We start from the raw sequence: 13,735 nt of genomic DNA, 5'->3' as shown, positions 1-13,735 counted from the left end.
GCGCCGCCGCTCCGCCCCAGGAAGTCCCGCCCTCCGACAGGGGCCGGGCCCGGGCCGAGCCCGCCGCGCTCGCGCCGCCCGCCGCCATCTTTGTGCCGGGCAGCGCCCCCCGTCGCCATCTTTGAGCGGGGCGCTCCCGGCGACCTTCTATTCATCGGACAGGAGGAAAGAAGTGTGAATTCCTGAGCCCTTTGGCAAACACGACGTCAGAAGAACGTTTGAAGTATGCTCGTCGCCTCCTGGGTTTAACCAACATTGCGCGGCAACAAATGGACATAGGAAGCAAAAAGCCACCGCACAGTGTTATTTCAACTCATCAATAAGCGGTGCGGAGAGATGTCACTGTGTACCAAACATCAGTGGGAGCGTCATACCACAGTGAGCTGCTTCAGAGACACCGGGTGTGAATGCTTGTCCGACTGACCACAGTAAAGGCGCCCGGCCTGGGAAGGAGGCGCAGCGGCAGTGCGGCCGTGTGGCGGTGCTGGGAGCAGAGGTGAAGGCCTCAGGTGCAGCAGGGGATGTTCCAGGTGGGTGCTGGGAGAAATGTCTCCCAGAGAGCGGTCGGGCACTGGCACAGCTGCCCGGGGAGCTGCGGGAGTCAGCGTCCATGGAGGTGTGCCAGAACCGTGGGGATATGGCACTGAGGGACACGGGCAGTGGGCAGCTGCGGGGGTGGACGGTGGCACTTGGTGATCTTAGAGGTCTTTGCCAACCAGAGAGATTCTGTCATTCTGTAATATTCTCAATATATTGACTTATATAGCAGTATTTTGTCCTCATTTTAAAGAAATGCGACCGTTATAAGTTGATCCCTTTTCTATTTTCATGCCTCCAAAAAGTGTACTTCAATGCCACGCAAGGGTAAAAAGATAACAGTGAAAAAGCCAGCGCAGCCGAGTTCTGGCACAGTCAGTGCCCATCAGGGCCCTCCTGATCCCGAGTGCAGAATTACTGCTTTGCTGCACTGTAGGGCCGTTCTGAAAATGCACCGATCAAACTCTGAAATAGGAGAGACAACGATATATTATTTCTCTCTATGTTATCATTTTTTAAGTGTTACTTACTTTAGATATGATCTACAACGTGCTCAAACCGAAATATCTTAAGCATCTGTGCTGTTAATGACATGAAAGCATTGCATAACTGGAAGGTGCCTGGCATGGCTATGTCTGGGGGTATAAGTGCAGTGTGTGCAGGCACACCTGGGTTTGCTGTAACGCAATACCTGCATGCTGCCAGCACACAGCTCTCAGCTTCCAAACTCGTCTGCGGATCTCAGTGGATAATAATCAGTTCTGTGGTACTTCAGTATGCAAATAGCTACTTTAGAACCACCTCAGGAATGCACAGGGTAATCACAGCTCCAGCCCCACGCTCCCACTTGATCCCTGCGCCATTTTCTTTTGGGTGCAGTCTGAAGGCCACAGGAGAGCGGCACGGGTCTAAGATGCATCTCCATTTGTCTGGGCCCTTGAACTGCACCAGGTGGTTATGTAGAGCTCTGTGTCACAAATCCTGTTTTGGGGACCCAGCGCCGTTGGGGATAAAAAACAAAAGTGGGCAAACACCACCACATGTATCCACAGCCTTTAAATCAGTGCTACGCTGCACTTCACTGTGCTGATAGCCTCAGTGCAAGATAAAGTGCCTCATAAAAGGCACTTTACTACAAGATAAACAGATCATGTGACTTTCCTATAAGCTAATAGAACACTGCCATGAAATGCTAGTCAAACAGATGTGCAAGTGGCAGAAAATAGCCTTCCTACCTTTTTACATGAAGGCAAACGGTACAGCAGCTAATATAAAATTTCTTCCCAGCCTGTCACCCATCACCTCATGCCAATAATGGTATTTTTTTGTTTCTTTAAATTTGCTTGCAACTGTGGCACTGACCACTGACTTTACATCTTCAGTTTATTCATCCATACCCTCCCGGGTCACCCCCCAGCACACAGAGCACTCTCAGCCAAAAGCCACCAGGGCAGGGCTTCCCCCACAGCTCTCAGCTCAGGAGTGCTGCAGAACTATCAACACCAGACTCTCACATATGCGCTCTTACAGCTTGTGCATCTACCAAAGAATGAGAACAGAATGGGGGCGAAAAACGGGACTTGTTTACTCAGAGGCAAATACACACACACAAAACAGGCAAGTGTTATGTGTTAATATTCTGGTGGCTAAGAAAAGTTCATTATGTGCGGGTCTGAGCTAAAAACAGCATTACCTGAGGATAAAATCAGCTTGTCTTGTAAGATAGTAAGAAGGATTTTTGCAATAACAGTTACATCTTAGCTTTCCAGGTCACTAAAATGAAAGGCTTCAGTAAAGAAGGGTTTTGTTATTTATGAAAAAGAATAAACAAGACACAGAAGATCTTTTCCTGGCCCTAGAAGTGTCTGCCTGGAGAAATCATGTTTAAAAATCAAAAAGTCCAGACAGTGAGGCCAAGAATATTGAATGGACGTGATAACACCAAAATACAGCTGTGATACAATAACAGTAATTCTTTTTTTTTTTTTTTTAATCTAATGCACCGTTCTTAGTTTCCAAAAGATGTGATTGTGTTCAGTTAAGATTACCCAATAGTTCTATGCTACTCTCGAGCCATCAGAAATGGAGTATACTTATGTAACTCACACCTCATCATGATTTTAAAGCTTTGCCATTTCTCTGTTATCAGGATTACAGTGCTGCACAATCTCCACGCCTTGTTTTTTTCCTCAAATCCACTGTTTATCTATGTAATTTCATGCATATAGCAGGGATGCAGGGAACCTCATGCTTCAGTGATCATTTCACCATCTCTCAAGCTGAATGGCACTGGAAAAACACAATGCAATATGACTGTAATATATTGTTTGATAGCTTGCTTAGAAAGTGTACATGGTACTTCAAACCACAATAAAATATTTTAGTAGCTAAGTCAGTGGCAATAAGACAGTAGAAAGAAAAAGGTTGCTTAAGGTGAATGAAGGTAAAGCAGCATACTTGTTAACCAGAAGAGCTCACGCAATCACACCCAGCCATCAGGAACAGCAGGCACAAATGAACAGACATTATAGCTGTTAGGAGGCTTAATTGCTAGTTGGGCTGACGAGGGAGGAAGTGAAGACTCAGAGCATAAATAACTTCCCAGTATAATAGATAAAACACCAATAAATTGTCGAGACGGAGTATTTTTATACATAAGTGAGATCATTAAATACCATGGAGTCCACGGATAGGAATCCTGAATGCTCACTGAGCGGGTGGGGGGACAAATTAGCTGGGGGCACATCGTGCTGAATTCTTGGGATAGAAAAAGAGATCTACTCAGGAACTGCAGGAGGTCCTTAAAGCAGAGCACTGAGGTGAATCCCTTTGGTACGGTATTAAATCGGAACGGAACAGGACCGATCCCGGCTAAGCACCTCCCTAAAGTCTGTTCTTATAGCATTTAATCCTGCAGGCGAGGAAGGAGAGATGAAGGGATTAGGAGCTTTTAGTCTTGCCTTGTATTAAGTGACACACCAGCAGCTGGGAAACAAATGCTCTTTATAGGCAGAGGGGAAAGCCAACCACCCGAGCGGAGTTTGCAGCCTGAAGTCACATCAGTAATAGTTTTGCTGCTTTTGCAATAGAGCACCACTTCTCACAGCAGCTACTTTATGTTCCTGTTATACTGTCAGCTGTGACCGAACACTCTTGCAACACATGTGCCCTTGGGTTGTTCATACCACATGCACAGCCTCATCTATGTGCAGAGCCCTCATCTATGGCCCTCGGACCTGTTAATGGTTAAAGGAGGGGACAGCTTCTGGCACGAGCCTTGTACAAGCATCTTTAAACAAGACAGGGAGTGCTCCCGTTTACCTGTTTGTTAGCCAGACTGCTATTGCTCAGCAATGCCACACTGCAGTAGTCCTTGAGACCTTCTCAGTTAAGATGTGGAGCTCACTGAGCACAAGGTCTCTGGAACATCAGTGACAAATTGACGTAAGCCTGTCACACATCATGTTTCAGCTCGTACCCCGGCACAGCAAACTGTGGAGCAATATCAGGAGATGGCACAGCAGGACTGCAGAGCAGTTACATTTGTGTGCTTACTGATAAACCTGATGATCCCCAACACAGTTGTGAAATATCTGAATAGATAAAATGCCTCAAGTTCACAGATATCACATTTTTATTGGCTGTGGTGGAGTAACTGCTGTATTCAAACAGTGCCATGTAAGATGAGAGCTGTTTTTCATCCTTCCCAAACCAACTCCCTTTAAGAGCACAGTTACTGGACCTGCTATGATTGAAATCAATAACTAGAAGCTGTAATTTCAAGAGACATTTTCTCCGCACTTTATACCTTGGTTTCTGTTATCTCTGATATGTAAGCAGAAACACAATGCGGTTTCAGCACAGCAGCTAATAAACACTATGCTATCTCAGAAGGTTCTCCTTTCCAAACCTCCCTGCACTCCTGCCCCCTCTTTGCATTGCTCTTAGCCCACGTGGCAAGCTGCAGCAACTTACCAATTAATGGTCAGGTTTTCTTGGAGTTTTCTTTCATTTTGATTTTAATAATTACTCATTAGATAGCTCAGCAAAGCAGCCCGGCATTGCGCAGCCACGTAAGCCCTCCAGCTGTTGGTACACCAAAAGCAGCGGGGAGTGCAGCATTAGGCACTTTGCTGCAGCTCAGCTGCAGAGCAGGGGGAGCTGGATGGGAAATGGGACTTCTAGCAGCACTGCACAAACAGCGAGGTGAAGGTGGGGGGCCCTCCCAAGGAAGAGCTAAAAGAAGGAACAGATGTTTCTGGGTGTGCTCTGAAAACCAGCAGAGAACACATGAACAAAAGAAATGTCTCAGGAGAACAAATCGTACCCTTCGTCGAGCAGACCATGGTTTCTCTTTTCCCTTGAAGGAAAAACATATTAGCTTTCTGCCATCACTGCGGTGCCAGGTCTGTCTGAGTTCATGATCTGCACTATCAGAATGTCAGCAATAACACAAACTACTGAATTGCTTTACTGATTTAGAACAGCTATTTCAAAGGTAACAATCCACAGTTCTTTTAAAGTGTAACGAGGTGGGTATTTATTGAGTGATTGTGAGATGCTTCTGATGGAAAGCTTGGCAAAGGCAAGTGTAAAGCAATATCCACTGCTTTCTTTATTTTTTTGGCAATGAAAGTATTTCATTTGGAAGAAAGAATTTACGTGAATAGTGAGTGTACACCTCACAGCTTCCATTTCTACAAAAAGAAACCCAAATTGCTCAGAGGAGAACTATTCCTAACAGCAACAGGAAAACAAGTACACCAAAATATTAAAAGATGTTCCAGATCTCTCCAGTGAAGACCTTTGAGGAATGAAATTTCAAATGCCAGAGCAAGCATGATTCTTGAGCAAGTCCTACTCTTGTTAAACAGAAGTGGGCCCAAGAGTGGTGACTCCCCTCCTCATGCAAGGCTTGCCATCTGGGGAGGTACACAGCAATGCGGAATGGATGTACAAATCCCAGAAATATATCTTGACACCCTAATTCCTGGTTGTGCTTGAACCTGCTTAATTATGAGTGAGCCACTAAGAGTGCAGAGAAGGCATTTACAAAATTGTGTTTGGAGATGGACTTACAATGAAAGTAGGAAGAACAGTGATAAGGACACACTGACAGTTACTGGAAAGTAAGTTGTGAAAGCCTCAAAAAAAAACAACAACAACAAAAAAAAAAAAAAAAAACCCCAAAAACAGTAAAGAGACCAAAATAGCTCAAATAAGAATTGCTCCTCAGCTAGAAATGATCATCTGGAAAGAAGAGTACATTTTACAAAGTAAATCCATCAGTGCCAGAGTAATAGAAACTGACAGATCTCAAGGCTACTGATTGCAAGGTGGCTGTCTGAGAAACAAAGCAAACTCCTGTATCTACTATATTTCCATTTTCTACCTCTGCAGAAAGGAAGTGAAAGCCATTCACGTATCTGCTTTACCTACATTACTTCTTGGGTGAATGAAAGGCAAAGCAGCACTGACAAAAATAGCAATATTAAAATGCTCTTCTTTAACAACCCCTGCATTAACACTGATATTTTGTCCAGCAGCTTTCCCAGGGTTGTACAGAGTATCAAAGTAGATATGATGGGAAACAGCCTCACCTGCTGGTTTGAGGAGACACAGCCAGGTGCCCACACAGCTCAATACTCCTCCCCTCACATCTCCAGCACCCCAAAGGAAAATCACCTTTCTTTTTTGCTGCTGCTCTGTATAATATATCAGCAGCAAAAGTGTTTGATAGAGATCTTTGCTGCTGTTTTGTTAAATTCATTTTCAAAAACAGAAAGAAGAAACAAGAACAGAAGACTATGCTGTCTTATCTCATTAAAGGTAGGACTTTTTATTAAGAAGTGCTATTTTATCTGTGTGTTGAAACAATCACAGAAGAGTGGGAAACAGAACGTGACATCAGGTCACCACGAAGCTACGCACGGATCTTTTGCTGCTTTTTCTGTCTCAATTTCATCAAGTTCTAAACTCCTGCTGGAGCATGTACATAAGTCCACTGCATTTCCCCTCTTGCAGACTGTCCTCTGCCTTTGCAAGCAGCTGCTGCCCACCCTTATCGCCAGTACGTGCCCATGCACAGGTGTGCTCACTTCCCAGGGCTGCAGGATGCTGTGCAGGAGCACATTCCTTCAGCATGCTGGTCCAAAGTTAATAGAATTTCCAAATGAATCATTTCATTTTGCCAGTTAAGGCTTTAATGACCATCATTAGTTCATTATCTTGATTGCAGAAAACATTTTACAGAACAGGAGTCACAGAATGTTATTTACATCCCCCCTCGACTTCATAACTGCACACTTCCTTTAAATAGGACTGATCTGACTTTCAGAGGACTGATGGCTTCCAGTTCCCGTGAGAAACAGAAGGCTCTGCACTCACTCTGTGCTTCCAAACGTCAGGGCGTGCTATTTCAATGGCTGTGCTCAGATGGGAGAGCTCAGATTTAGAGATGCGCAGGAAGAGGCTGAAAGTAGATGGAAACAAACTAAAAACTTCAATAGAAATGAGCAAGCAGATGGCAGTTATAAAGATGCACATAAAGCACAAGAAAGGGAAACAGAAGCAAATAAAAGAGAACATGGAATGTGCAGAACATCAAACGCTGCAACCCTGAGCTCTTATTTTCACACGCAAGTTGCACTTGGGAGGTTAGTCCTAGAATACCATTTATAATGGTGTGAAAATCATGCTATGGCTACTTCTTCATCAAGGGCACCGCACTGTTGAACACAGTGGTGCAAAGAGGCTTTACAGGAGAATTTCTAGGACACGAGGTCCGTTCTGATCTGGTGGGAGAAGTGCACTTTCAGGAAGTACATCCGTTGTACTCCTTCCAGTTCCTGACCACTTCCCAGGGGCTCTGCTGAGCTTTGAGAAGTCTGAATGTCCCGGTTGATTTCATCCCCCCCTCCCCCAATTTTTCCCACTTAGCTCTTCCTGTGGGGCATCTTTTGCCAGCTTGACACCATCAGTCTGCAGGCCGAGTCATTCTGCTTATCCATTATTATTTCTAGAAACAAGGGACCATTGAGCACAGTGACAAAGAGCTATTAGAAAGGAAGAAAAAAAAGAAAAAAAAAAGAAAAACAAACCGACAAACAAACCAATATCCATATGGGCTTATCAGGAATTGTATCAACCTAACAATGGATTTTAGATATGAGTCTTTGGTTTATAATCAAAGATGCCTTATCTGACACCCAGTGAGGTGTAACAATTTTCCTTTCTGCTTGAGTACTCCACTTGCTATATTGGTTTGGACAAGGACAGTGCAGTGTGGATTTTTGGTATCTTTCCTGTATGTATATATATGAATCTGCATACATTTTATAAATAACAATGCAAATGAGTTATAGTAAACTATGTGCATGGCAAAGTGATCGTTTGCTTACTCTTTGAGTAAGAATGAAGAGTTCTGTGACAGCTTCCAGCCTTCCCTCGGTCACTGCTGCCCTGTGTTATTCCACTGAGCATTTTTTTCACAATTCAGTATGGAACAGTCTAATAAAATGCAGAAATCAAAATCAGAGATGAAACTGATGGGAAAAAAAAGGGTTGGTCAACGGCCATTCCTACAGACAGACCCACATCTGTTAGCTGATTCACGTCTGAGGTATTCACAGCGCTTCCCAAAGACGAGCACATCCACAGGTGTGTCAGCAGTGAGCTGAGTGCAAGCAAGCATCACAAGCTCCCTTCTTCTCTTTCAGATCTCAGTGCATGCTAGAATGGGAATCGCCCTTTCTTGCTATCAGCCTCTCAGGCACACTCCTGTGTTACTGGCAGCATACAACACCTGTTTGATTTCACAGGCATTTCAGCACCAGTGCAGGTGCGGAAGGAGAATCTTTGCTCCTAACAAATATTTACTTTGGTAACAGCACCCTGTCTGCTGTTTTCCCAAAGCAATCATTTCTGGCACAGCGCCTACCATAGCAGCATTACTGATAGATCCTTCAGTAAAAACAAATACCCTTTTACCTGAAGGGGTATACAGTGTAATTATGTGAGGGGAAGAACGCTCACATACTGCTTTATTCTGCTATATGGAGGTGTCCACAAATGCACCGCTTGGATTACATACAAATATCACAGAATTACCCTTTTGGACCCTCTTCCAAAAAGTATACACAGACAACAGCAATGCAGCGAGGTCGAACGGAGCATTTTTCCAACAGTTAATAAAGTGTTTGTCAGAACAAATGACTGCAGCCTGCAAATGGGAACTGCCACGTTCTGGGTAACAGGTAACCTCTCCAAATGACAGACCACAGGGAAACAGCAGTCACTGAAAATTGTCGGTGGGACAAGGCAAAAGCCATCACTGATGTGACACAGACAGAAAGGAAATACCATGAAACCCCATTCTGCTTACGGCCAGGTGAATTCCAGCATGAAAACAGCACCTGGATGCGGGTGGGGGGAAATACAAGCAAGTCTGTCACGTTAAAGGCTGTTAGCAACTTAAGCACATAGTTCTGGCAAAGAGTCAAACAATGGGAAATTAAGCACAAAGCTCAACACAAGAGTCAATTACATTACAAACATTTTTCAGACAGAGAAAAAGATCAGCGGATGTATTCTGAGGCCCTTCGTTCACTGGAGGCTGCAGGGAAGTATCACTGCAGATGTAGGCATGATGCTTAGGTGCTGTTGCTGGGAAGGGAATCCCACCTTTAATTTGTTTGGGTGTGAAGCAGTGCGAATAACACGTGGCATCTGGGAGCTTCCTTCAAATCCATGACCATTTCTCCCCACTAATTTGACAAAGCTGATGCAGATCTCAGTGTTCTCAGGCAGGGATCCGTATGAAAGGACAACGGAACAGATGGAACAGATCGCTCTGCTTCTAAGTGCAACTTCCAAGTCATTTAACAATGTGACTGCAATTAAGAAGAAAACACAAAAGCAACATGGAGGTATGGTGCCACGCTCCCCAACCCAGCTGGAAAATAAAAGGCCAGAAAAATATCTTCAAAGCTCGGGGTTAATCTCCCCTGGTCAGTCCAGTGCTGGTTACTATGTCCGCTCTGATGTTCCTTGTCAAGGCATGGTGGCTGCCGACAAACTGGCATTAATCTCTTCTGATTGCATGCTGATGTGGAAGGTTAGAAAATTTCATGAAGGGAAAAAAAAAAACCAACAAAAGGTTATTTGACATAAAGGAGAAAAACACAGAAAGGTAAAAAAGAAGAGAAAAATAAGAAGTCTTGTAAGGAAGTAAACTGAATTAGATATACAGCCTGCTCTGGATCACAAGGCAAAAGAGGACCTCTAACTTCAGCTAACATTGGTTTCCAGACTTGTTTCAGTTTTCAAGCCATGAAGTGTCTTCTGACTTCTTATGGAAGCAACAGCCTTCCCTTTACTAGTAGCAAGGAGCCATGGCTGTCAGAGATTGCAGCCAAAATGCTAGCAACAAAAATCACGTGTCACATTAATGCTGTGGCTCTCAATTCTCAACCAATTTTGTTTAGCAAAACCTCCATCCATCAAAATACTTAATTCCCCATCAAATGTTCAGCACTACTACTAAGTTCAAGTGTGTATTTAATTACCATCAAACATGTTTAATTACTATTGACCGAGGTTTCTCCGTGTATGCTTCAACCTCTTGAAAAAATAGCTCACAACCCACATGGCAGCATTCAATGCTTCCTGTTCCAGTATCAGCCCATCCTGTTCTGGAGCAAAAAGGACAAGATGATGCTCTCCCAGTCCATTTTTACCTGCGCCCCCCATGCACCGAATATTAGGTATGCACAGTAACAGTCAAGTCGCTTTCCCCAGAGCCCAGCGAGCAGCCCATGCTGGCACACAGTGGGCAGTGATGTTCAGCTGCTTGAGGACACAATGGGCACGCTTCCCCGCAGCACTCTCCAGCCAGCTGGAACTCACAGCAATGCGGGCGGGCTGTCTTCAGAAAGCTATGCAGTCATACTGACCACAAACGGGAAACAGCAGTGCCAAGCCACACCTGCAAGTAGATGGAGGTACAGATATGGTCATAAGACATTTACGTATACAAATATATAAAAATCCCTATGTGAATATGAAACATTGCTCTCCCAAGAAGCTATCAAATTTACAAGCTCATATTGGCAGTTTGCTTCTCAGCGAAGGCTTGTTGTAGCTATATACTAGAAAGCAAAATAGCAGCGGTTATTACTGGGATAAATTAAATCCCCACCAAGACCACAAGGAAAATAGACGGGCCCAATACTCACAGCATCAAAGCTATCAAGAACAGTTCTGGTGAAACAAGAAAAAACAATTTAAGAAGCAAGTATGACAATAGAAGGAGCGAAACGTGAAGCCAGCAGATGTGGATTCTCAAGTAACAAAACCTGAAGAGAGCCAGTAGCCTGACAGGAGAAATCCATGGTTAAAATAAGGGAGAATAAACAGCTGTGCAAAAAGCAATGACCTCTTAATGTATGCCATCAACTAAAATCATTCTAGTGCTAAGATAAGGACAGTAAAGTCGCTGAAATGAGGCAAACAAATATTGCCTATCTGTATTTGATTACGCAGGTAACTTCCTGCTATGCAGGGATGAGGAGATGCTTCCAGTATTCCAAGCAAGTAATACTGAGATAATGCTCAGAATTTTGTAAGGAAAAGCATAACCATGAGAACCAGACAAACACTGGAGAGAATATAGGATAGCAGTGGGGCCCTGATGGTGATTCCTGGTGACTTTTGGGGTAACCAGGTAATTGCTCATGAGTAGATGTCCTAAGATAAAAGAAAACAATAACTAATAATTGCAGGAGAGCTAGATGGGTTTAATGTAGTACTAATTCACTTCATGATAAGGATCTTTATTAGAAGTAAAGCAGTGTCATTAGTAGCAGCGAGCAGTGTTTTACAAAAGAGCTGTCCTGTTCAAATTCCATTCTGTGCTGTGTGACCACATCAGGACACGCTGCCGAGGCTCCCTGAGGTGCTCCACCTAACAAACAGCATTCTAAGGCAAACAAAGGCCCACGGCAAAGAACACATTGTGTGAATTCAGCTAGGTTAAGCAGATGTCGTAGTTAACGATTATGTCAGCACTGTGTCTGAATTAATCTGTTGTTCTCAGCGAAGTGAAAAAACCACAGTAAGGTCAGTGCTGACGGACTGGCAGAGGATAGGGGGAGCAGTGGGATCCGAATCCGCGGCACTCAGTTCTTGGGACAGCGCTCATGCACGTATGAGAAAATGAAGGAGCTTGCAGAAAGCAAACAGACACCCTTATTGCTCAGCCTTTCCAGCTCACAGCTCTGCACCGCTCTGTTCCTTCGCTGCAGATGGGAAGCCAGCCATGCGATGTGCCAGACCTGCAGCAAGCAAGTGGTAAGGTGACATCAACTAACCGGACCTTCTGTCTGATACGAGTTTTGTTGTGTAGTTCACAAGGACTGAGATTATTTAACTATCTTTGCAGCAGGGCAGTCTTTTGGAGAAACAGGCAAATGCATACTCGGTCATGTGTAAATGTTCCTTCCTTTAGCTTTACTTACCTGACAGGTAATTCATCCTCCTACAAGCAGGCTTGACAGCAGATATGATTCCCCATACACTTCTACTGCTCCAAAAAGGCTGGCATACATTAATTCTCTCTACAGAACCCAAAACTTTCTGTTCTAAATCACATCTGAGCAGATGTGGTCAGCCTTGTGCAAGAACTGTTACCATTTTAAGTATTTTGCATTGTGCTACTGCAAGAAGTAAGCCAAACCCCTCACTTTCTAAGGAAAACACACTGTTGAAGGTTACCTTCTTCATCCAAACAGCCCCCTTGGCTTTCTACCAAGAGCTACCAACAGTTACCAAAGGAAAGCCTTTGTTTGCACTGTTGGGAGCTCTCTGACGTGACTTTAAAGCAGTGGGATGTAGTTATAGATGTCACAAGCTCTTTACAATGTATTTACTTGCAGCTCTTGCTTTGGTGTGTTTGCTCTGTACTTCCCAGTCCCCTCCACCCAATGAACCACAGAGCAGATTAAGTATATGCAACTGAACTTGAATTACATTGACAAAAATGTCCTTTTTAATGATTAGCACCAAACCTGCAGAGCAGGTTCAAGTACAGGAATACCAGAAACAAGATGCTACACACAGCGTGTGAAATATCCCACTGAACATAGTAGGATTAATAAATAAAAAGCAAGAGAATGCACGTGGCTGGGTTAGTCTTACACAGCAGGCAAGAAAAGAACATCCAAAAAAGCAACCATATCTTACTTTGTGGCTGCCCAACCACGTCCAGTACATGGAAACCATACCCAGCTCCCAGCTCACCTCTAACAACTGCCCTAAATGCTTCCTGCTGCGTAAGAGCTGCTGTTAAGTGAGTGGGCAGCACAGAGCATTGTCCTCCAAATGACACCTACCCACAGAGGGCAGCTCTCCGCGCTAGATTTAAAGTTACTCTGTTCAATTAGCAACAAATACATCAAATTTGACCCCAAGAGGTCCTGAGGAAATAAATATTCAGTGCAGGCAAATCCATCGGGGACAGAGGTGAAGGTCAGTAAGAAAATGAAGCAATGTTACATGAAATGATTTTTCATTCTTGTATTACTGAAGGCACTTTGCTGCAAGACCTTAAACATCCATTTCTTAGTTAAAGTGACCCAGACACTCATTTCTTGGAGTGACAGGCTAGGAACAAAATAGATTTTTACAAACTTCTACTTACTAAGAGCATGGCGCTATGCATTTTGCTCAGATTAAACAGAGCCTACCAGCCAAGCCTGCCTCCAAAACAGCACGACAAGCAGTAATCGAGGCAAGCAGCAGCCAATAAGCCACAGCTTTCTCTAATGCCAAGAGAAAACTTCTTTATGCAAGCCGGCATTCTACCCTTCCCAGTCTGCCCAGACTTGCCCCCTCACTGTGTGCTTTACCACGTTATTGACATAGCACAAGATGGTTTTTGCTGACAGATGAACACGAGACAGTGCTCCCTTTCATCAAGTACCCAGCTCTGCTCAGACAGCAGGCTACCAGGAGTGCAGTCTGCCACTGCTACCTTACAAACCACGGCTTCCCATGCAGCGCAGCCGTAGAATGGGATCCTTGACTGGACTACCAAGTCATCACATAAACCAGAAACACGCTTGTGTCGTTAGAGTGAACCCACTGCTCCTGATTCTGATTTTGCTAAACTTCAAATCCAAGCTGCCACAAGGACAACTCC

This window comes from Gallus gallus, chromosome 12 (genome assembly GCF_016699485.2).
Source record: "Gallus gallus isolate bGalGal1 chromosome 12, bGalGal1.mat.broiler.GRCg7b, whole genome shotgun sequence".
In the NCBI taxonomy this organism is placed as follows: Eukaryota; Metazoa; Chordata; class Aves; order Galliformes; family Phasianidae; genus Gallus; species Gallus gallus.
Note: the sequence above shows the minus strand (reverse complement) of the source record.